Source organism: Oreochromis niloticus, linkage group LG9 (assembly GCF_001858045.2).
Source record: "Oreochromis niloticus isolate F11D_XX linkage group LG9, O_niloticus_UMD_NMBU, whole genome shotgun sequence".
Lineage (NCBI taxonomy): Eukaryota > Metazoa > Chordata > Actinopteri > Cichliformes > Cichlidae > Oreochromis > Oreochromis niloticus.
Window position 1 is genome coordinate 35364731 of NC_031974.2, and position 26233 is coordinate 35390963.

A 26233-nucleotide genomic window follows, 5' to 3' on the forward strand; every position below is an offset into this window, starting at 1 on the left:
TTTTCAGGCGAGAATGTAGGTGTGTAAACTTCAAATATCTGCTTGTTTTATCAAGGCATCCCATATTAGCGACAGTGCTCTGACGACGTCGGTCCTGCCTGACAGCTAGCCGGCTACCTAGCTAGCTGCCGCACTTGGCTGCAAATGGACAGCGAGGGGACTCTCTCTCTCGTTTCACCTCCCCGGTCTCTCGCAAATGCTCGCACAGAATCGGAGTTACAGCTGGATGTGGAAAAAATAACTGAGTTGTTTGGTGGTGCTATAATGCGGAGCTACAACAGTGGGCAGCTATCCACCGGTGTATGACAGAAAGGACATGCCGCGAACAAGACATACGAGGTGGGCAGGCGACCGCCGATCGACCGGTGTTTGCTAACGCGGAGGTCAATCGTGGATCAGGGAAAGCGAAGGACGGAGCATGAGGTGAACTGAATTTCAGGTAAGAAGTTATGACCTGCACTCTATTTGGGTCAGATATAAACCGAGTTTAGGTGTAGTTTATTTAGCAACAGTTCTCTTACGTGTTGCTGATAGCCGGCTAGCTAGCTAGCGCCGCTAGCGACCCTTCGTGAAAAACCACCCAGGCTTGGCTGATAGTGAGGTGGCTAAAATTTGTTTCATCGCCGGATCACTCGGCAAGGGTCTGTGTCTTAGCTGGACTTATTTTTCGTTTATATGGGCCGATGATGCTGGTCGATGTGGAAAAAATAACTGAGTTGTTTGGTGGTGGAGCTACAACAGAGGGCAGCTATCCACCGGTGTGTGACAGAAAGGACATGCCGCGAACGAGACATACAAGGCAGTGAGGCTACCGCCGATCGACCGGTGTTTGCTAACGTGGAGGTCAATCGTGGATCAGGGAAAGCGAAGGCAGGAGCGTGAGGTGAACTGAATTTCAGGTAAGAAGTTATGACCTGCACTCTATTTGGGTCAGATATAAACCGAGTTTAGGTGTAGTTTATTTTCGTTGTGCTGACTTTTTCAATCACTTACAATAACTCGTACTGCGTGCTAGCTAGCACGACGGAGTTTGTATACAGCTGTGTGCGCGCTAAGTTACCGATGTTGAACTTTATGAGAGCCTCCCCTGTCATTCTCTCGCCTGTTGAAACTTCAGTCATGAAACTGATCAATGATCGGCTTTTCTCTCTTGTTTGTTTATCGCGCTAAACAACAGCAGCACGTTTAAGCTTGATCAGCTGTTGTTAGAATTCATTTGCTTTTAATTTCTAGTATCAGCTGATGTTTGCTGCAGCCACAGCTGTAAAAACGGCTGTTCCAAACCAGATGTCCTTACTGAATCATCAGAGCTGAACTGGTGATGGAGAAACAGCTTTACCCTTAGGTGACATGAATGAGTTGAAGGGAAGTTATGAACTGTTTCTGAGAGACAAATATACACCAAGCTCCTTTTTTTGTGTAGCTGACAGCTGGTAACTGTGCAGGGGCGGATCTAGCAAAGCTTTTGCCAGGGGGCCAGGTAGGGCATTAACAGAGAAAGGTGGACACAAAGATATACTTTTCTTTCTTACTCTCATATAAAATATTTAGCTTTTATTAAATAGTTATCTGAATCTTACAACCAAAGTTTGTATAATAATACACAAGATTGGCTGTAGACCATTGTTCATCATTCAGAACACTGTGTAAAAAATAACAAAAACCAAAAAGTGAATGCAAAAGTGCATAAATATTTATTTTATGTGTTTGATGTGTGTGGCGGGGCGTGGTCTGCAGTGCCGCTGCAGGGGAGGTGGACCCACCTGAGCGGCACCTGCAATCACGCCTCTCGGGCGTTGTCTGTGCTCTCTCAGCTGTTTTTTGGGTGTGTGTCGGGCTGTGAGTTGAAAAGCTACAGCTGGCTGTTTGGGTACACCAACCATGTGTGAAAAGTGGTCCATAACGTAATGCTTCAAAGCATGTTCATGCAAACATTGTCGGATCTGCCGTGTTACAATGGGACTTCTGCTCATGAACCTGTGTGCACAGTGTCTGCAAATCGGCGCTGTACGAAGTAACTTCATCTTTACACAAAACTGTAACCTGTTATCTGTGAAGCGTGAGCGGTGTTTGTTTTTACCATAGTTCATGGTGGAGAATGGGTGCTCTTCTGAGTTTTGCTCTCTGTAGCTGTATGAATGGCAAACTACACTGAATAGCAGCGGCATAGGCACACTTAAAATTTCTTCTGAAATTTTCGCTTTCTAGTTTTATATTGTTGTTGATAATAAATTAATTAAAGCAACAAAACAACCTGAAGAGCCGGTTGGGAGCCGAAAGAGCTGGTTCTCTAAAAAGAGCCGGAATTCCCATCACTATTGTGCCATTCTGCCATCTTGAGAAGAGCTACTTAATCGTGTGGTTGGGCGAAAGTCAGTGCTGGAGTATTGCACTAAGCCTGGTAGTAGCCCAAGCAGCATGTCGTGAGGAAAGTGTGCGCCTGCAAGAAGAGAGACTTACCGTTTGCTGTGAAAAGCATGCTCATGGAAACATCATCGGGTCTGCCGTGATTTGTTTACAATGGGACTTCTGCTCCTGAACCTCTGCGCACAGAGTCCGCAAATCGGGGCTATACGAAGTCAGTTTACGCAGGACTGTAAGCTGTCATCTGTCAGGCGTGAGCAGTGTTTGTCTTTAACATAGTTCACGGTGGAGAACAGCTGCTGACATAATGTGGATCCGAAGATCCATAATTGGCCTACCATGGGGTTGAAAGTCTCGATAAATGCACGGCGTTTCGGCGGGTATACCGGCTTCCGCGAGTGTGACTCTTATTTTGAGCGATGAAAAAATAATAGAATATAATTTTATTTCAATATCACAATAATCTTCGAATTTAGAACTACAAGTTAAAAAGAACTAACATAAATAAAATACACTTCAGCTAAATACTTCTAATTTATTTGCCCAAACCACGTGGAGCCGCACTATAAGGACTAAAGTGCCGCATTCTTATTCATTTTTTATCTTCTTACTCTGTTTATACTTATATTTATATTATATCCCACTCTTATTTATTTTATCTTTTTATCCTGTTTATATTCTTATTAGGTCATATCTCCAGTGTTTCCTCGGAGGGGGCTCTCTGCACCGGGGCTGTGATCGACCGTGGCTGCTGGGGCCCTGTGGGTCCTCTGAGCCTGGCTGGGGGGCTTCTTTGCCTCCCTCCTGCTGTGTGCCCAGCCTGGAGGCTGCGGTCTGTGATCGGCTCCCGGTGCAGACGGCTCCCTGTGATAGTGTTTCCTTACTTGGCTAATGCGCACCCAGCCCAATTTTACTCTTTAGGTGTGTGTGTGTGTGTGGGGGGGGTGTATCATGACCGCTTCTGTTAATGACAGTGCGGGGAATGAGTGGGAGGGTGGGGTGGGCTGCTTTTAACCATGTAAAGCACTTTGTGCTACAGTTTGTATGAAAAGTGCTTTATAAATAAAGATTGATTGATTGATTGATTGATTAAAGTGCCGCATCCGGCTCCGGAGCCGCAGGTTGCCGACCCCTGATTTAACTGGACAGGTGAGATGTGGGGAAACATTCTAGGTCATGCCTGCCAGTGTCCCCACTAGGGATGGGTATCGTTTAGGTTTTATCCGATACCGGTGCCAAACCGGTACTTTTGAAACGGTGCCGGTGCTTAAACGGTGCTCAAACCGGTGCTTAAAGAATGGAGAACACAAAATTGGTCCAAAAACCTCTCATGTTCAGCTGGTTTTTTTTTTGTAAAAAGATAACAATGTTAGCCTTTTCTGCAGCTATAGGGCATATATGGTCTCACTCTTGGCTGGAAGCAGTGCTTAAACAATGGAAAAAACACAAACTTTGTCCAAAAACCTCTCATGTTTAACTGTTTTCCACTTTTTCTTTGGTCATTTTAGCCTTGTTGGCCAGGGTGACGGGAGTATCTGCCATCAAACAAGAAGACAGCCGCATGTAACTACGACGGTGTTTGCTAGTTCACCTTACATGCATTAATGTAATAATGTGGTTAGCCTACTCAACATAAATTACACACGAACAACATGAAGCTACTCACGCAGAGGAGAACGGCTGCTGCTGCCATCATCATCCTCATCATTTCTGCTACGCTGACAGGGCTAGGGGCCAGGACTCTACTCTTCGGGTTTTTGGGGGATGTTGCTAGCTCCGGGTCCGATAACAGGCACCACACCTTCAGTAGATGTGCACGGTGTGAGGTCTCGCAGCAAGCTATCAAACACGGCGCATTTCTCGGCTTTAAAAAAAAACGCTATGCGTCGCCAGGTGTTTCATCAGATTTGAGGTGTTACCTCCTTTGACAGTATCACAGTATCAGCTTAAAGCACTTGTTGCAGGCTGCTGAGTTTGCATCTTTTGCTGTGAAGTACAGCCAGATTTTTGACCGCTTCACCTTGGGCATTTTTAATCTGTAGCTCTGCTCTAAAAGAACGTACGTACCTGGCCCCGCCTACTATCCTCGGAAACGTAAAATGATTGGCTAGAATTGGCTCAGGGAAAAAAAGCACCGAAATAAAGCACCGAACTGTGCGTTGCTTTTCGGTCTGGTTACTACCGTTTATGTCAGAACCGGTGCCATCATGGCACCGGACACCGGTACCCATCCCTAGTCCCCACTGTTACTGACGGGCAGCATCTTCTGACCGCGACGGACAAGTATCAACATAGTGGTCTTTCTTTCCACAATAAAAGCACTCACCCACCAGTAATGTTCTCCTGCGATCCAGGAGGGATAGATTGGCACGGCCGAGCTGCATCGGCTGCTACTCCCCATCCGTTGGCTCGTTTTCCTCCAAGCAGCAACATTTGGAGAAGGAGTGGAGGAAGTGCAGGTGGTACATTTTCAATACTGGCTTGGTGAGTCTGAAACATACCTTTGAATTCTGTTTCTACCCGAAGGAGTGCGCTTTGTTCTTTAGAGATCTGTTGAAGCATTTTTCATGGCGATCCAGTTGGTCTGCTTGCAGCAATAAGATTCGCTGAACAGGGTGCCGAGTCCTGGCTGGATCAGATCAGTCAAGTTGCTGAAACATCTCACAGATGACCAGTGGAAACAGGATGCACCTGCATTTTATGCTAATCTTTTTCACTTTATGGGTTAATTTTGCATATAATTTTCAGGTGAAAAAATAGCACTAGATAATATTCCAGCACATGTTTTTGAGCCATTTAGATGTTTATAGATATAGCTGAGCAATAAGGGGGCACAAGCCAGTGCATTCCTAGTGCTGGTCCCAAGCAAATTGGTGAGCAATAGGAAGGGCATCCAGTGTAAACTGGTAAGATTTTCCATGATAGACTGGTCGAGGTCTGAGTTACCAGTGACTGCCACTGGTCTTGCTGGTCATCATAGCACTACTGCAAACTGTTACTGCTGGAAAAAGACAAAGGAAGAGGAAACAGAGAAGGCCTGTTTGGAGGCAATTAGACAGATGGAAAGGCAAGAGTATGGAGTAGGGACTATGTCTGATAAAGGCAGAGAGTTGGCTAATATGATGGACAAATGAAAGCTGTGTGCAAGAAGGAGCACAAGGTCAGGGCAGTGGAATTGGATTTAAAGTATTCTACCATCTCAAAGACAGGAAACAAAAGGTAGTTGTGGTAATTTCATCAAATGTGTGATGCTGAATCTTGTCAGTACGTATAGGTCGGATCTTAAAAGAGAAAGGAACTCTCAAGAAACCTGGAAGAAGCAGGAGAGCGTGTTCCCAAGGGGAGAGAGAGTGGTAATTGGAACTCTTTGTTCTAAATCAGCTGAAATGCATAGCACAAAATGCCACTGAAGTAGAACTCTGGGTGGAACTCATTGCAGGTTCGCACCTCTGGCCTATTCACCTGCAAATAATGACTTACCTGCTGCTGGTTATCCGGCCACTCCAGCTACTACTTAAGATGACGGCTTAGTGTTTCTCACTGCTGGATTGTTGTACGACACTCGTTGTGAGCGTAAGGGTTTACGAGTGGCGTGTGTGACCGAAGATTAGAGTGGAGCACGACCGAAGAGGAGCATATCCTGTCTGTGGCCAAACAGGAGTGTGGTTTTCCCTTTCCCATCCCTGGATTCCCTCAAGCCCCTTTTCCCCTTGCACCTGGTGACATTGTATAGAAACTGTTCATTCACTATGTCAACAGAGTCCTGCGATTGAGTCCGCTCATTCACTGTGACAAAATGACTTTTTCACATAGGGCCAGGTAGGTTTGAATAGCATTTTCCTCATAATAAATGAAATCATTATTTGAAAACTTTAAATTTACTTAGTTATCGTTGTCTGTTATTAAAAAAAAAAAAAATCAACACTTCAACAGGTATTCCAGTACTGATGTACCTACTCTGTCTGCAAGATAAATACTTTGATGTCAACAAATAATTTCATTTTACTTACTTGCTGATTTAGGACCAGTGAAAACTTTTCCCTTTTCTTCGACATGCAGATCTAGTGAATGACTTGATGAACACCTTGCTTCATTTCTGCTAGAGTCATATCAAAGAACAGGCCAATAACTTGGAAAAAAAACAACTGTCTGGCATAAATAAAAGTAGACTACCTCAACTAACACTTCATTTATTTCATAATCAGACTGGATGGTGCAAAGGTAAATTTTCAACCAACTATCGAACCAGTAGATTATCAAAATAATTACTGAATTAAAATCAATTTATTTAAATAGCTCCAAATCACGACTACAGTGGTATGAGGTGCTTTATGTTAAAGACACAAAAATAATAATTCTGTGGCTGATTCAATTAACAGGTAGACTCTAGGTTGGTGTTAGGAGACTCAGAGGCAAGAAAGGGCCCTCATGTGGAGAGGAGAGGTTGAAAAATGCTGAAAATCCGTTAACCAGTGGTTTCATTATGCTCTTGTGCACTGGCACTCTCAGCTGATTTAACTGCTGAGTGCACAGAGAAAGAGTGACTGCACTCATGCTGGTGAATCTGGCTTGCAACATGGTGCAGAATTTGCAGTATACATATTTATGGAGCAGCTCTAAATCAAACGAAACCTCAAATTAGAGCTAGACGAGGTTAGTCAGACAAATATAATGTTCATTCACAAAGGCACAGTGGTGCTAGTGTATGAACAAACAATTGCGTGCTCTATGGTGTTAGAATGCATAAGCACACAGTAGAAGATCAGTCAAATCAGCCTTCCACTACAGCCAGTGCTGACAGTGTGGGATGAGATTATTTGGATCATTTGAATTCTTTGAAAAGTGAAATGCATGAGCAATAAATTAGATTATTGTGAGTTGAGCTTGTTTTTAGTGAGTAAGTTTTGATGTACTACTTTTTCTTCAACCACAATACAATTAATTGGCAAATATTGTACTTTTGAACCAAAAGCAGTTATTTGACAAATATAGTTTATTGCAGGTTTACGACTGGCAGAATTCGCGAGATAATTTTATATGGCCACTCTACGGGCTTTATATACTATATAAGCTTGTGTGTCATATACACAACATACTAGCACCTTTAGAAATACATTAGAAAATTGGTGATGTGTTCATTAGTCATTTTAGCCACTCTATAACAATAAGGGGGAGATCATTGATTTTACCCACTGTGAGATGTTTCTTGTGTGACACCTTGGTAATGCAGCAGCTTTTTGTAGGGCATTGGTTGGGACTGGACCAGCTGATATTAATTTGCACCAAGTGGTAGGATTGCTTTCTAATTACTGATAGATTTCAGCTGGTATCATGACTTGCTGTGTCTTTTTGCACCTCATTTTCTTCATGTCTTCAGTACTTTATCCACGTCATTTCTCATTAATACTACATTATTAGTGTGAGAATCTCCGGCATGTTCGTCACAAATGGAATTAAGGAAAGTTGTTGTCACGGTCAGCGAGGCAAGCCGTGTGGAATTTATTAAAGGACCCAAGATGCAGGCATACGTGATGAGAGTGGGCTTTTATTGAGGAGGAATACAAACAGAAATGGCAAAGGTGTGGGCGGAAACTAAGCAGAACCTAAACTGGAGAAAGCTAACAAAACACAGACCTGAAATAGTGAAGCAGGGAGACGCAGTTAGAGGACACAGAACCAAGCAGGGAACGAACACAGATGACGGAGGAAGATAACACAGACGAACTGGCAACAGGCAGGAGAACACACAGGGCTTAAATGCACACAGCAGTGATCAGGGGATGGGAAACAGGAGGGGAACACACCTGGGAGAAATCACAGCTGACGAGACAGGGGAAACGTAACCTGAACACACCCACATGAGACAAGGACCTTCAGAATAAAACAGGAAACTAACAGACACAGAGGACCTGACAAGACACTGAACTTAACAGACTTACGAGCAGACACAGTGACACTGTGGACAGACAGAGGGAACACAGGCAGGCATAAAACAAAACCCAAACACATAGCAAACCTAAACAAAAGACATAACAGAATAAACAAGAACATAGAATAATATAAAGAAACCCCAAAACACTGAGTCGTCAGACTCAGGACCATGACAGTTGTTGTGTCTGTTAAAGCGTAGAATCAAATAAAAAGAGTTATGTATGCATTGCAGTGCTAAAAGATTAATAAAAAAAAATCATAATGTGTGTGTATATGAGTTAAACAGACCTTAAGACATGAGAAAAAGGAGAAGTGATTTTTGGTTGTATGAAACTTAAGATTTATTAGGGAAGTTGAGCTGCAGCATTGTTGGGTGGAGTGGAAGAAAAGAAATGCACTAAAACTGCAAGTCATGCCAGTACGTCAAAGAGCAAAGAGTGGGCCTAAGGAGGAACATGACATGTCCATAGATGGTGTTTCCGTCCGGAAGATGTTTAGACATGTCTGGAAAGGTCCGTTGAGGTGTATAAAAATGAGAGGCAGAAGCAGAGAGGGGCTTTTTCCTCTAGTCCCGAGCCGGTGAGTAGGATGCGAAAAGACTTAGAGCAAGGGACTACAGATGAGAAGCCATAGCCCTTCACTTTGGATCGACTGATTGGGTTATGAATTTTGAACTGCCTACTCATCGTATGCTGAGTTAGGATCAGAGTCAAGAAGGTGAAGTCGGGGAGCCTTGTACTGGGCTACACTTTATCTTTCCTTTGGACTTCGGCCAACACAGCGGGTAAGTGGATTCTATCAGTGCGCACGATGATCCTCCTTCCCTCCTAAAAGAAGACCCACCTCAACAACGGTTGTAGTCACTTAGCAACAGAATAGTTAGGGTTTATAGTGTGATAAATTGATTATTTGGATTTGATTGATTAAATTGCAATTAAGCTGTTTGCCAACCCCTGCTGAAATCTTGCTTTAATAAAAATTATCTACCTGCATTCAAAGTCAGAATTGTGGACATTCATTCTATTACTTCCTTAAAACAGTAAATGTTAAGACTTTATGTGTGTTAACTCATAACATCAGATTTAGGGTTCTTATAGGTTATTCTAGTAAATCATTATAACACGTCCTTGGGACCTACTGTCCAGGTCACTAAATTTTACTCAGCACAATAACAAGTGCCATAGATCATTAGAGGAGAGCTGCCGTTAATAAGTGTGGCTGACAAATATGTTTCATTAAGGTTGCCAATGAGAGCATAGAGTCAGAGGTAGTGCAGGGCGGGCGCTTAGACGAAGGCAGTTAGGAAGGCTGAGCGAATCTCCTCGCTGCCGGCTTAAACTAGTCTCAACTTCACCTAACAGGATAATACCCGTAGGGATTAAGGGACTCTGACCCGAAGGATGGAGAGCCGGTCCAGACCACCTGTACAGGGGTAAATGGGATCTAACAGCTTGGCATCCCTGGGTGGGCACGAGCGGAGAATCAAGTCCACTAACAAAGAAGCAGCGGAAGGAGCACCGCTGACAGCTGTTGAGACGACCCAGAGGAGCAGTAAGGACTACTGCCACAGAGAAGGTGTGCAGCGGAGACGACATCCGCCCGAGCATCGAATCAAGACGACCAACTCTGAGGAGAGAAATCGTCAGACCTGCGCGGCCAGCAGGAGTAACGCAATGTCGAAGGAGGATTGACCAAACTCCGGAGGATGGCGTAGAACAACCAGGCAGCTGACCAATCATCCTGTTAAGGGTTCAGAAATTGAGGAGGAAGACCAAAAATAATGACCACTGATCCTGCCGGGTGCAATTAGACGGCATTTTAATGAATACACATGTGGAGTCCAACACTGTGCAGATTCAGTGTTGAACTGTCTTACAATAGTCAGAACAAAGACTTTATAGGGGTGAAAATAGTACAGCCCCCTCTTCTGTTGCCAGGCAGATCCAGTACAGCATACGTCAATCCAAAACCACAACCGTTCAGTCGACCCTTGACACAGTTTAAAGAACACCGTCCTCGGCTCGAACCCAGGTGCTTCCCCCAGCTTCGGTGTCGCTTATCTCTGGGACATCTGGTGTACTTCCTGGAACAGACTAACACATACGCACCCCAACTTTGCAGTTATAGCAAAACACATCTTAACTTCTTACCTACTAAATGAGTCTACTTATATGTGTGTGTGTATGTGTGTGTCAGCTTCTGCTGCCCTTTATTTCACCCTTCACTTCATCAGCTAAACCTTGTATCCTTTCCACCAGACAGAAGGCCAGCACGTACACAACTGAAACTATGTGTGTGTATGTGTGTATGTCTGTACATGTGTGATCCTCACGCTGCACCTTAATTGACCTCAGCTTAAGCAACCAGGCTAAGGCCATCCTGTGTGTGCCGATCTTGACTTATATATAAAATGTATAAAACAAATGTTTCAATCTAATACAACTACTTAAAGCTTAATCAAAAATATAAATGCATAATAAAATGACAAACCAACTCAGACTGCTTTCAGTTTCACTTCAGCAAGCCTTGCAGAAGTGTTTCCTGTCTCATTTTGGCACAGAGTATATTTCCTGTCCCTGCAGCTCAGTTTCTCACCCACTGAAGACTTCAGTGTAAGAATATAAAAACATTCAAAAGCCTTTAAAATTATAGATTCAACTCAACAGTTTAAAGTGGTTCTTACTGGACTTGTAATAAAAGCTTAATTGGGTGCCAATATGTTTAAACATCTAAATGCAATATCAATATTCATAATTAATGGAATAGTAATAATGATCATAAAAATATCCACAAAAATATCTTTCTCCTCCCAATAATCCCTGACTCAGCGCGCGAAGAGAGGCTTTGAGAGGTTAGCAACTCAAGATGACAAAGACTACAGACCAAGAACTCTAAGGAGAATGGAGAAAAAGGAGCAGCAAACCCTCGAGGAAGGAGGGAGCTCTCCCTCATCACTGGGCAAAGGTTCAAGTTCAGAGGCCACAGGAGGGACAGAGGAAACCCACAAGCAACTGTGCCGAGTGATACCCTACGTAAATGGCTTTAATTCTTGGCACGAGTCAGTCCGGGCGCACCTTAAAGAGATGAATGAAGAAACAGAAACTGAGACCCTGAGTGAGAAAATTGAGGAAGCAATAAACGAGGAGAGAAGACCTGCGATAAAGAGATTGTGGTGGTGATATCCAGTCCAAAAGAGACGAAAAGCAAAGAAAATATCTGCAGTTGGATAAAGTGATGGAACATAACATTGAAAGCATGGACCCAGGGGAGCATCAGCACCTTGGTGAGCCCAGCAGAGAAGGATGACCCAGTAGTGAAGATGCTGGCTAGAGAGATGGATGTGGATTGTGTGTTAGTAAATACCCACGTTAAAGCAGCACCGCGTTATAAGGACTATGAAGAACCATTGAAGGAGCTTCACAAGTTCAAGGGAGTGCTGAGACGACAAAGCTCAGCAGTAGTCGAGACATCCAGCCAGCTAGATCAGGCAGAGAGCCCGGAGGAGAGTGAGGGAGAAGAACCTAGTCCCTCAACGCTGATAGCAGGACTTGGACAGCAGGAACTCCCTGAATTCATGGCAGCTGGGGCAACGCCATTGGTCAAGCTACTAAATGAAAGGGAGAGACAGCGGAAGCACGACCCCCAAGACTGGAGGAACAAGCTAAGCAGAGTCCCTGAGGGAGCAAAAGAGCTCCCAAACCCAGATGGAATGAAAATATATCAACTGAAAGGGAGCCCGTGGGATCTAAACGGAGATGCGCTGCTCATGTTCACGGACACTGACCTGAGGCTCTACAACAACAAATTCAGAAGTGCCCTGCTCACCAGAGCAGGAAAAGACTTTGAGCAGCAAGTGAGACAGAGCCTTAAGGGAGATAAGAAGAGAGGACATCAAGGGGTCGTGACAAGTGGAGCTGAACTGCCGTACTATGCTATAATCCATTTGCACATAGAAGAATATGCAACCCATGAGACAGTCCCTGGAGAACATTTCTCCTCAGCCGGTGGGTACCGACGGGAGATGGTAAAAATCCTGGAGAAAGGACTTGGCCAAGCCAATGAGATGGGCAGTAGAAGAGTAGTAATGTGCACCGACGGCCTGAGGTCCGAAGCCCTGCATTGGGAGGTCGCTAAAGGGGCAATGCTGGCTGCGGTACGACTATACTTGAAAGCAGCAAAAGCCTACAACGCCATACAGGAGTTTGTGATGATCTCATCCCCCTCACAGCAAGAGGAGCGATTGAGAAGAACACTAGCCGAACTAGAAAGAGGGCAGGAAGGGTTAAGCCCGGTGAGAACGAAGAAACAGGCGAAAGAGGAGTCCCAAACTGTGCAGGCAACAGAAGAGTCAACGAACCCTGAAAAGGAGCCTCGCATTTCGACGGGAAGGAAGAGCGGCTTTAAGACACCAAGAGTAAAGCCTGGAATTCGGCATAAGTGTGCTAAAGCCCCTGAGGTTTTTTTTTTTTTTTTTTTTTTTTTTTTAATTTGTTCATTTCAGGCACAACAAAATACATATATTAAACATAAAGTGCACAAAAACAAAAAACAAAATTTACCTGAAAAGGAGTGGGACGAAGAAAACTTATTAAATCCCACCCCTATACTCACTCATCAACAAAAAACCAATAGCTTCCCACAGCTACGCCCATCATTGCAAACCAAACAACACATCAACAGCCCCGGGCATCTCAACGGCAGCTCGCAAACAACAAATAGAACCTTCATAACTGAATACAAAATATATTAATTATAAATTGCGTTACCACAGGTAACAGGCAATAATAATTACATAGTAACAAACACACATCTACACACACATGTACATATATGTACATACATACACTTTTTTTTTTTTTTTTTGGAATCCATACCAGCAATGGTAAGAGAACAGACATTACAGAGCACACCAAAACCATCATTGAGTATACTGTGACCAGACCAACTGTTTGTAGAGGAATTTAAATTTATGAATATTTTTGCATTGTTTCAGTTGTAAACTCAGACTGTTCCAGATTTTCACACCACATACAGACACACAAAAACCTTTACGGGTTGTTCGAGTTCTGGGTAATTTAAATTCTCCGAAGCCTCTCACATTATAAGCCCTTTCTCGAATTTCAAATATAGTTTGTAAATTTGCAGGTAGAAGTTTATTAAAGGCTTTGTATAAGATTATGGATGTATTGTAATTAACCAGATCCTGGAATTTAAGTAACTTTGCCTGAAGAAAGAGTTTGTGAGTATGATCTAGATAACCAGCCTTGTGAATAATACGCAGTGCTCGTTTCTGTACTGTGACTAATGGATTAGTTGTATTTTTATATGTGTTTCCCCACACTTCCACACAATATGTAAAATATGGAAGGACCAGGGTACAGTACAGAGTACGAAGTGCATCTTTATCAAGGTATGGTTTCACTTTGTTCAAAACTGCGAGGCTTCTGGAAATTTTGGTTTTTATGTGTCTGACGTGGGGTTTCCATGAAATTTTGTTATCAATTACGACTCCCAAAAATTTGTTTTCACTCACATTATCAATTGGTACACCTTCAATAATAATTGGTAATTCTATATTATATTTTAAATTACCAAAAAACATTGCTTTAGTTTTACTTATATTTAATGATAATTTATTTATATCCATCCATTTTTTTATTAATTTTAGCTCCCTGTTTACGGTCATTACAAGATCAGTATAATCATCGCTACTGAAAAATATGTTGGTATCATCTGTGAACAGTATGAGTTTAAGTACTTGAGAAACATCAAAAATATCATTTATGTATACATTGAAAAGTTTTGGTCCCAACACTGACCCTTGGGGAACACCACATGTAATATCAAGTTTTTCTGAATGGTAATGCCCTATGCTAACATATTGTTCCCGACCCGTTAGGTAACTTTTTAACCAGTTACCAGCTTTCCCTCGAATACCATATCTTTCCAATTTATCCAATAAAATTGAGTGATTGATTGTGTCGAAGGCCTTTTTGAGATCAACAAAAATACCAACTGCATATTTATTTTTATCCAGTGCATTAGTAATTTCTTCTACTGCCTCAATTATCGCCATTGAAGTGGTTCTTTGCGTTCTGAAACCATACTGACCAACATTTATTATTTGATGTTTTTCAAGGAATTTTTCTAATCTTGAATTAAAAAGTTTTTCTAAAATTTTTGAGAATTGAGGCAGTAGAGAAATAGGCCTATAATTGGTAAAACTGTGTTTGTCATTACTTTTGTATAGTGGTATTACTTTCGCAATTTTAATTTTTTTTGGAAAACAACCGGACTGAAATGATAAATTACAGACATATGTTAAGGGACTAGCAATATTCAGAATAACCTGTTTAACTACAGACATATTTATGTCGTGATAATCCATTGAAGACTTACTTTTACATTTTAATGTGATATTTATTACTTCTTGCTCATTTGTAGCTGAGAGGAACAGTGAAAAAGGATTTGATTTTATATTACTGATATTTTCATTTTTTTGACACGGGATGTCCGCTGCTAGTTCAGGGCCAACATTTATAAAAAATTTATTGAACCCATCAACAATGTTACTCATGTTATGATTTTCACCATTTGCATCAATGAAATATTCAGGATATGATGTTCCAGAAGATCCTTGTTTAATTAAGTTATTTAACACATCCCAAGTTCCTTTTATATTGTTTTTATTTTCATATAATCTTCTTCTATAATAAAGTTGTTTACTCGTTCTTATAATATCAGTCAATTTATTTCTATATGCTTTATATCTACGTTCCACTTCTTTTGTTTTTACTTTGATGAACTGTTTATACAGATTGTTTTTCTTTTTGCAAGCATTGATAATTCCTTTTGTGAGCCAAGGACTTTCTTTTTTTTTTTTCTTTGTCCTGTGTTCGTTTACAGGACAATGTTTATTGTACAACGTAGTGAAAATATCTAGGAAATTGTCATAAGCCTTGTCCACATCTGACTCTTCATACACCGAACTCCAATCTTGTTGTGCTAAATCGAAATTGAAGGCATGAATTGCTTCTTCATTTATTGTTCGCTTTGCTATCGTAATCTTGGTATCTATTTTTTTTTAAATCACAGTCACACAAAGTAAAAACTGGTAAGTGGTCAGTTATATCACAGACAAGCAGGCCACTATTAATTTGGAAATCCATGACATTAGTAAAAATGTTGTCAATAATAGTGGCACTATGTGATGTTATTCTGCTTGGCTTTGTTATTGTTGGATATAGTGATAAGCTGTACATGGTGTCAGTAAAGTCATCAATGGCTTTTAACCTTGTTGGGTTTAGCAAATCAATATTAAAATCACCACAGATGAATAGTAATTTTTGGTTCACCGAAGCAAACATTTTTTCCATCCATTCATTAAAAGTGTCGATACTTGAACTGGGTGTCCGATATATGCAACTTATTATAACATTTCTCTTTTTTTCATTCATGATCTCAATGGTCAAACATTCCAAAATTCCATCAATAGCCACAGACATAGTTGTTACAACATTATATTTTATAGAGTTATGAACATATATAGCAACCCCGCCACCCGCCTTATTTAATCTATTCATGTATTTTAAATCATATCCATTCAAACCGAAATCTATTCCTTTATCGACATTGAACCAAGTTTCAGTGATGGCTATAACACTAAAGGGGCGAGAAAATTGTTGCAAGTAGTCCTTAATGAAATCAAAATTAGAGTACATACTTCTGCTGTTAAAGTGAATTAATGAGAGCTTCCCGTCTAGGTTGATTTTTTTTTCATATTGTTCCTGTGTGAAATAATTACAATTTTTAACAAAAGAAGAGAGAAAATTACTTTCAGAATCTATTTCTGGGTCTATTATATTATGCTCCTTATATTCACAATCTAGATCAATAACTTTCTGTTGGAGAATTGATTTCAACGTGTCCATGTCATTTCCTGGTGTAATTAGAGATGTTGGTGTATTTATCATCTTTGATTGTCATTAGAGTTATATATTACCTCGATACATTAGTGTCAGTTGTACTTGTCCAGATCCTCCATGTTCCTCACTATCAGTACTTTTGCCTCTTCTGGTGTCCCGTTTAGCTTAATGAAAATCTTGCAGTTTGTTACCCATGTATGTGGTATTTTACCGTTCTTCTTCAGTTGCCTTGCCTTCTTCGCGATGTCTGCGTTTTTTCGTGTCAGATGCTCATTAATGAAAACGTTCGTGCCTTTCAGTTTGCGTCCTTGTTTCAGCAGTGCGACCTTGTTCTTCCGATTGAAGAACAAGGTCCGCTCAGGTTGTCGCATGACCTGAGCAGAGAAGAGCCTGGGACGAGCGGAATGGGACTACTGCCCCTTGCGAAGTTCACCCCACCTCAAGGTGTAGGGAAGGACAGGAGCCTCAAAAGGGAAGACCCGGAGAGTCAGCAGCGGGAAGGACACGAATCAGAGGCTGAAAGTGACCCGGAAGGAGAGCAAGAGAATGAGGAGGCCAGCTCGCTATCGACGCCTAAACCAAGGGAATATAAGGAGTTAAGATCAGGAGCCTGGAAAGGCAATAAGAAACCAGCTGAGATGGTCAACGTGGGCAAAGCCAGCGAGAAGATGGCCCGTGAGATACAGTTCGGCCCCGTCCTCACCAAAGATGGAAGAAGAGCTTATATTCTGAAGCAGGTCACAGGGATTACCAGATCCCCAGTGTGTGGAGTGAGAAACTGGATGAGAAACAGAAGCTGGAAGTAACGGCAACTATAGGTGAGTGGGCTAACATACTAATGATGCCAGCCTACCCCACCTTAGTCGAGTGTAGGGACTTAACTGCAAACTTCAGGGCAGCGTATGTGGCAGTCGCCCATGACGTGATGTTAAGAAGAATGAAGAAGGCAGCCTACCACTTTGCCCAGCAAACCTTAGAGAAAATGAAAAGAGAGTTCTCGGACGAAGAAGAAGAAGAAGATTTGGAGCCGACTATCCATCACCCTACACCTAAGGAAGAAAAACGAGGGAGCGGCCCGCAGGTGGCCCTGGACAATGCCTACTGGGTCGGGGATGAAATCTACACGTTAGTGGATGGATCTCCATACCTGGTAGACACAGGGGCAGAGGTGTCAATGACCCGCAAAAGTCTCAAGAGAGAAGGACACCTGACTGTACAGTTTGCAAATGGATTTGAGAGTGCCCATACAGATCTATGGAAAAAGATCGCTGAACTGAGGTTGAGTATAGGCTTGAAAGTAGTCCACCAAAGAGCCCATGTCAAGGAGGGGGCTCATTGTAGAGGAAACAACAAAGTGGATCACTTCATGCAACACAGCAAAATAGCCTTAACCGGGATTGAGAAGTGGGACAAGACACCCAAGGGCCGGGTAGTCCCAGAAGAGTCGGTGGCAGGAGTTGTACAGGCGGTACACGAAGGGTTAGGCCATGCAGGCACCCTAGCCATGCGGAAGGAGTTGGAAAAGCAACACATCTGGTTTCCTGAGAGCCAAGTTTGATGAGTCCTAAAAGAGTGCTGGGTATGTGGTCAATATAATGCCGGAAGAAGAGGACAGTGAGTCGGAGGCCTCACCATAAAGAGCACTATTCCATGGGGGTCAGTATGCATGGACGTTGCAGGAGCTATGAGAGTAACAGGGAAAAAGGGAGAAAAATACCTGTTGGTGCTTGTGGATTCTATGTCAGGGTACATAGTTACCAAGCCGGTAAGAAAGGCCAATGCAAACAGTGTGGTTGCAATGTTGGAACAGGTGTGCAGTGATCTGGGCGTGCCTAAAGAGTTGCGGACAGACAATGGGACGCATGGACCAATGGTGTCAACAAAATGAGGTGATTAGGATTTATTCTCCACCTTACACACCTCAAGCTAATGGTGTCATGGAACGGACCATTGGGCTGGTGCAAAATTGGATAGGTAAGAACGCCAATTCCAAGGAGTGGAGCACTAAGACCCTGGAGATTGGGAGGGCTTTGAACGATCAGCCGAGAATAGGTCGCCCCTCCCCAGCAGAGGAGCTGAATCTATGCCCATTTGTGACGTCAGAAGCTGGGAGGAGCTTAGAAAATAACAAAGAGGCTCCAGCCCAGAAGGTCCCATTCCACATAGGACAGAAGGTGTGTGTTAAGGCACGTGACCAACAAAAAGACACTGCAGTGAAGGCCAAGTACGAGGGTTCAGACATAGTGGAGAAGATTTTGGACAGCAACACGGTTTTGCTAAAGAAGAAAGGAATCCAGGGTGTGGAGCATATTTCTGCACCAACTGTGAGTACTGGAGAAACCCTGACCTAACAAGACTGGAGCAGGAAGCGAAACCTGGGCAAGGTGAGACTAAATGGGACCTGAACATGGACCCCTTGGTCTCAAGCTGGCTGTTGCAAGATCTAACATTACACATGAATTAATATATGGACGTCCATGGTTTGACTTCTTTGCATGTGTGGATTCGATGGCTTGTTACTGATATCTGGTTGGAATTTCATGTCTTCTCTAGCCCTTCTCTTAGCCCTTGGTATTTCTCAAGCTTCTCATGCTCCTTTCTGATGTTGCCATCTCTTCGAATAGCTACATCAATCACTATGGCTGTCTTCCTCTGTCTATGCAAAACTACTCTGTATGTTTGGTGAGTCATCATCAGTTTGTCACTGTCTGTATCAGGAAGTCCCACAGGATCTTAGCTCAGTCAGTCAGTATCCCATTTTGACCTTCGGACTTCCAGACGCTTCTCGGCACAGATGTTCCTGTATCCAATGCCAGCCACTTGCTTATGGCGTTCCATGTATGCATTGCATCTGTAGCATCTTACACCCTGCTGTTATGTGCTGGATTGTCTCAGGGGCATCTTTGCACAGCCTGCACCTGGGGTCTTGCCTGGTGTGGTAGACCCCAGCCTTTATAAATATTGTGATTAGAGCTTGTTCCTGTGCTGCCATGCTTAGTCTCTCTGTGCTGTCTTTCAGTCCAGCCACTGGTAGGATTTTTCAGTATCAGCTAATTCTTCTACCTGCTGGTGGTACGTCCCATGCAGGGGCCTGTCTTTCCATCATGGTTCCTCTTTTTGCTCCTCTTCTTTCTCAGGTTTCTGCTGCCTGAGGTATTCACTAAGCATACTATTAGTTGTGACATCTACCTGACGTTCTCATGAATCTCTGCTGTTTCATCCTGGATAATAGTTCTGACTGTCAGAAAGCGGCTGTGTGCAGGCAGGAGAAGGACCCAAACGCAAAACTCACAACAACAAAACACAGACCTTCAAAGTAAAACAGGAAACACACAGACTGAGCTCAAGACATGTAAACTTAACAGACTGGGGAGACAGAAAATAGGGACCTGAAACATGGGACAGAAAGGCACAGTAGACACAACATGAACATAACGACTCCACAGGGGAAGAGTAAAACAAAACACAGAACACAGGAACACAGGACCTCTTTCAAAATAAAATAGGAAACATAATGAAACGCAGACATGAGTACATGAACTTGACAGCATAAAACACAGACATGAAACACATGAAGGACAAGGGGGACTTAACACAGGGGTTGAAAACACAAGGGGAATGTAATAAACAAATGAACTTGAATAACTTAATGAACCTAAACAAACCATAAACATCAAAATAAATTAAAACTTAAAACGCTGGGTCAAAGGATGGCCCAGATCGTGACACTGACACTCACTAGTCCTCGGCCACCTTCCTTCTGCTTAGCATAAAGTCTCAGAATGCTAGATTTGGAGTGAAATCTAGAGAAGTTAAAGATCAGGCTTGTCCAGCCTTCAGTTACTCATTCCAGGTGCATCTTATCCATTGGCAACTAGTTAACGCTGATGGTGTGCAGTTAGCTTCTTTAGCCAGTAAGTGTCAATGATGTCGGGGCCTGGTGCTGTCCAATCCTCAATGCCTGAGACTGTCTTGAATGTCTCCCACTGTGATATATACTGGATCCTGTTCTCTTAGGTTGCCATGCTCTGCTTTTAGATCAACTAACCACTGAGCATTGATGTTATGGGTTACGTCCTTCTCCTATATACTCTTCCAGAATTGCTCCATCTCCAGTGTTGGTGGGGCTGTTCTCATACTGTTCCAATTCTGCCACTGACACTATATCTTGGATCGTTAAATGAGTTTTTAGAGGAGTTTTTATGTTTTAGTTTCAGAAATAGTTGTGGGTTCTACTTGATGATGGCATCCATGACACTTATTGCACCTAATAAGATCTTTAAAATCTGTGGATTTATGGATGTGAATATTTATCTTCCAGCCCTTTCAGTTCCCCACTGAACTCCTCTGTTATTGTGTTTGCTGGGTCCATGAGGGTCAGAGTGTTCTGTCATGGTCTGCAGGATATACAGACAGTGTTCTGTGGAGTACCAAACTTAATACAGACAGAATACATCACTAAAGTTCACTACCCAAGATTGGCCCACCCACTCACTGAGCAGCTCTTCATTCGCTGAATGAAGCCAGCTGTGCAGTGGCTCCTCAGGTCAAACAATTGGCAGCTGAACTCCCACACAGCACATAGACCTACTGGAGCTGTAACACCACCCTCCCATAAAAAAACAAACTGAATTTTGTTATTTAAAGTCCTACACTATAAAAAAAGAATAAGGTTTTGTCTACTGCAAACCCTACCCACACTAGTGTGAGCGAAATGTATGCCTAATAGCGTGAGTTCAAGCCACAAGCTTTTGTAAACAGTTTTGTGAATAGATAACTGCGACTATTCATAAACTGTGTGAATAGTTGTTGTTGCTTGCTTTGTCTTGGGTGTGGTTGGAATGGGGAGTTGCATCTAAAGAGGGCGATAAAGAAAAAGTCTGGAACATGGGGGTAGAAGAACATACTGGGGCTAGGGAAACATACACTAACAAAGGTAAATGCAGGACAGCAACTATATAAACACACAGAAGGGGAATCAGGGAAATATGGACAGCTGGGTAGAACAAGACACAGCTCAATTAAATCACAGAATCAAGACAAAGGAACCAAAACTAAAAGCAAAGCACGAGGATTGCCAACTCTCAGAAAAGAACAGGAAGTGACATAACTAAATGTGAAAAACACAGACATGTGAATGAACGTAATACAGGAGACTTGACACAAGGCGAAGGAACACTGAGAGGACAATTAATCTCTAAAAGAACTCTAAAGGAACTGGTTCCTAGGATATTTAAAAGTAGAATGGGAGGCAGAGCCTTCAGTTTTCAGAACCCTCTTCTGTGGAACCAGCTCCCAGCTTGGATTCGGCGAGAGACATGCTCACTACTTTTCAAATTATCCTTAAAACGTTCCTTTTTGATGAGATTTCTGGTAAAGGCTGGATCAGGTGACCCTGAATCCACCCTTAGTTATACTGTAATAGACTTAGTGCATCATAGGAATCCCCTATCAGCCTAAGCGTTTCTCCTTCTCTCACTCCTTTTCACTCACCATATGTTTATACACAACTCTGCATTTAATTATGAATTATTATTAATCTCTGTCTCTCTTCCACAGCCTGTCATGTCCTGTCTTCCTCCTCTCACCCCAACCGGTCAAGACAGATGGCTGCCCGTTGCTAACCCTGGTTCTGCCGGAGGCTTCTTGCTGTTAAAAAGCAGTTTTCCTTCCCACTGTCGCCGGATTGCTTGCTTATAGGGGCCGTGTGATTATGGAAGTTTCTCTGTATTATTGTAGGGTCGTTACCAAAAAATATTAAGTACCTTCTTGCTTACCGTTGTTGTGATTTGGTGCTGTATAAAATTGAATTGAATTAAATTGTGAAGTTCAGAAATTTTTCTTTGAATGTTGGTTTCTAAGAAAGGTTTCATTTTAGAACTGAGGAATGAGACAAAGGGGAGTAGCAATTTTAACACATAAAAATTTCACAGTACTCAAGACAGTTATAGATCCAGAGGGTAGATTTCTGATCATTAAATTATCTATACTTAACAAAAAGCTATGTATTGTAAGTGCAGTGTTGGGCAAGTTACTTTGAAAAAGTAATTAATTATAGTTACTAGTTACTTCTTCAAAAAAGTAACTGAGTTAGTAACTGAGTTACAAGATTCTAAAAGTAATTAATTACTTGAAAAGTAACTATTGCGTTACTTTTAAAAACAAAGTTTAATCCTCTGGGGTCCAGGGTATAATTGGCCATTTTTAACTATTGATTTTCCCTCTACATTTCACCTTTAAAAACTATTTACTTTGCCTTGTTTGGTAGCATTCTTTTCGGCACAAGCTCATGTGTCTGAATTTACAGTTATGTTTTCATTTTCCTCAACCTTCCTCAGCCAAACAGCAGCACTCATGTGATAGTTTTGCCCCCTAGCTACAGGTGTTGTGCCGTTAGTAACGCCGTTACTTGTAACACCGTTATTCCCATCACTGTGTAAGTGTATATGGCCCAAATGTTGATGACCCTTCATTCTTCCATGTTTGTTTTAGCACATTATCTGAACACCTAGATTCAAGGTCAGTAAGGAGCATCTGTTTTTGGACCTACCAGACTGTCAGCTTTACCAAAATCAGCCTTAAAGTCACACAGAATAAACTCAGCCAAGGGAGCAAATAATGCACTGAGTAAATGGTAAATGGTAAATGGCCTGTATTTATATAGCGCTTACAGTTATGTTTTCATTTTCCTCAACCTTCCTCAGCCAAACAGCAGCACTCATGTGATAGTTTTGCTGATGTACTGTTAGAGTAACACACTAACAGTACATCAGGGCAGTGAAATATATATGTTTACAGACAAAAAACCAGACAAAAAACCCCACGAGTATGTTTGTTTAACTGTAGCTGATAAATAATTTACAGAATGAAAAGTTGATCTTTGGGTTTTTCTTTGAATGTGCTGTTTTAGTTTGAATCACGCCATGAGACAGATGTAGCCATTAGGTTGTAGCAGTATTACTTGGCAACTTCAGCAGAACTGACGAGCACCTAATAAGGCACCCTGCAGTACCTCATGAAAGCCAAGCCTTTGGCTAACTTTCCTTCCCCTGTCCTCATGCCCAGTTCTCGGCCTGGTCCGCTGTACATTTCTGTGCCAGTTAAATCCCCCATGCCCCCAAACCTGCTGCTAACTGCTAAACGGTGTGTCGCTGCTCCATGCCAGTTACCCTTTCACATGCACTCTGTTGTGTGTCCAGTCATCTCCCTTAGTTCAATATTTTTAGTGGCATTTTCTGCATGTACCTTGCATCAGTTTATAAGTTAATACAGCTGCACTGTATTTTGAAACTTCATGTGAAAATCATTTAAACTGAAACCAGGCTTTGAATCACAGATGTTTTCTCAGACATTTAACAACTTTTGAATTTGTCCACACTGATTGTTTTATGCTGACGTCTCTGGACCCTGTTCTATTTGATTATTGAGAATAAAGAATTTTTGTTTGTGCCTGAGTTTTTTAAATCTCTCATATCACTGAAAAAGAAATTGTAACATCTGAACAGCCAGCAGGTTGTCATTAGAAGCAGAATTAGATTCTCATCTACCCCTTCATATGGAAGTTTCAACTATATTACACAATGCAAGGGAAGTCTTATAACAAAACTAAAATGCTAGTTACTGAAGTGATGCTTATTTAACATGCGCTAAATTGCAACCTAACTCTAACCTTACCTGTCTGTGTTTACTCATAAAATTCAAGTTTATTCATCTTGGCCTTACAGTTACATGTGGAGTTGTAACTGAATTTAAATACACTGAGCAGGCAGTATTTAAAAAAAAAAAATTCTTACAGATGCCAACCAATGCCGTTACTGCTCTGGGTGTAAATGTCCATGATGTGAGCTTAAAGAAGCCTTATTTACACAGCCTGCTTTCCAGCTGCTCTCATTAGCTCCACACACACAGCTCTGTCCTGTTCAATAACTCTCCTCCTCTTCCGGGTTCTGGCAGTTACGGAAGTAGGGAAGCCGTGGTTAGTATGATCGATGTAAGCTGTGCCAGCCGGCCTTCCTCGGCACTGTCCCCTGAACCTACTGCTCCACCCCTCTAACCCCCTGCAGCTGAACCACAAACCACACTCCACCATATACACCCATTGCCAAACGAAGGTCAGAGAGACATCCACCTAGCCTGCCCCCATTTGGCGAGTAACGCTGAGCTAGAAGAAGGAGATATACAAAGTCATTGTCTCCCTGTGAAAATTGCCCGAGTCTAGCCCATCTGTTGTACAGCCACTGCTGATGTTACTGGACCGCGAGAAAATTCTCTCGTGACAACCTCCTCAATGTGTGCAGCTTTGCTCTCAGGTCCACAATGCACTGAATTTCATTCTTAGCTGGGCTTGAAACTTCCACCCAGTTCTCCTTTTTTTTTTAAGTGCTTAGGGGAGACTGGGGGTAGTTGTAACACTTCTGACATTTCTGTCTGTAGCTAGGAGCTCTTTTAAGGTAGTGGATTCAAAATGCAATGCAAAGTATTTACATTTCTCTGCTATTAAATAGTAGAGCTATTTTCTCTGCAATGCAGTTGCTAATGGCATGGCATGGTCTCAAACACAAAGAGTGAAATGTTACAATTAACCCCATAGTCTGGGTTAGTTCTAACATACCCTGGGGTGAGATGTAACACAACGAAATAAGAGTACTGACAAAATCTTAACACGTAATCTTTTTTTATTCAACACCTGTGTTAAAGGCTTTATTGTAGTTAAAAAATCCCTAGTTGTTTAGCTTCATTTAAAACTCCTATTTCACTGTGTTTCATGACAAAGCTTGCATGAGAGAATACCACAGGTGCCTCCACCCTTGCTGAGTTTGCTGAGATAAGCTTGACCGGTTACTATTTTTAACAGTTTAAATATGTTTCATGCTTATCACCTTGTAAGGAGTTGTTTTACACACAAGGGGCGCCGACCTGACATATTTTAGGAAGGAGCAGTGTATAAATAAAGAGGGAACTGATGTCTCAGTGTGAGTCTCCACTGACATCACCCATGTATATACATGTTTGAGTTGTGTCTTTCTTTGCTTGCTGAAACGATTCTTTGACATATTTTTTGGTCCTCCGAGCCGGAGAGGAAATAACAACTGTTTTGTTGTGACTCCAAAGCAGAGATCTACACTGATTCCTGACGCCGCGGGGGAGCCCGCACTGAAGTCTGTCGACAGCCCTCTCTAGGTAGAGGTGAAAGCCCAAGAGCGTAAAAAATTCGGGTCTTGGCCAGTGTTTTTATCAGTGGTCCACGGCGGTGGGATTCAGTGGAAATGGTCTCTCGAGCCTGAGTATAATAGCGTTTCAGTAAGGTAAAGAAATTCACTCGTATACACTCGCGTAAAAAACAAACAAACAAAAAAAAAAAACGTTGTTCGCCTATATCACGGGCTGGTAGAAAAGTGCAGGGATCCAAAATAGATTCGCCACCGCACGGGCTGGTATAAAAGTGCAGGTTCGCCACCGCACGGGCTGGTAGAAAAGTGCAAGGATTCGCCCGCCTGAAGGGCTGGTAGACTGATCCGCTGAAAGGATCTGCGCAACTGTATATTAAATGTTTGTGTTTTTTGTGTGTTAAGTTAAGTTAATCATTTTGACAGCACAGTACGCTGCTGGATTACTCTTTTGTTCTGTCATTTTGTTTCCTGTCAGTAGCCAAAGTACTGGTGAGTAGAGGAGAAAGGTTGTGTTCATCACGTAAAACTTACACCGCTCCACGAATAGCGTAGGGGTAGAAGGGCGTGTTAGTTACCACTCCTGACTCTAATACCAGAGACGGCTCTGCAGTTTTGTTGTAATGGGTAATAAAGCTACAAAACTCACTGCTGACGAGCAGTGGCTAGAGAAAAAATGTCCAGGTGCCGGACAAATTAGTGCATGTAGATGGAGGAATCCAAAGAAAACCAAATGTCCCACGTGGGAAGGCAAATGTAGTCCCTCCGCACTAACGCAACTATAAGAAACCCTCCAAACAGAAATAAATACAAGAGGAATGAAGTAGAATAAACAAAAGGTTAAAT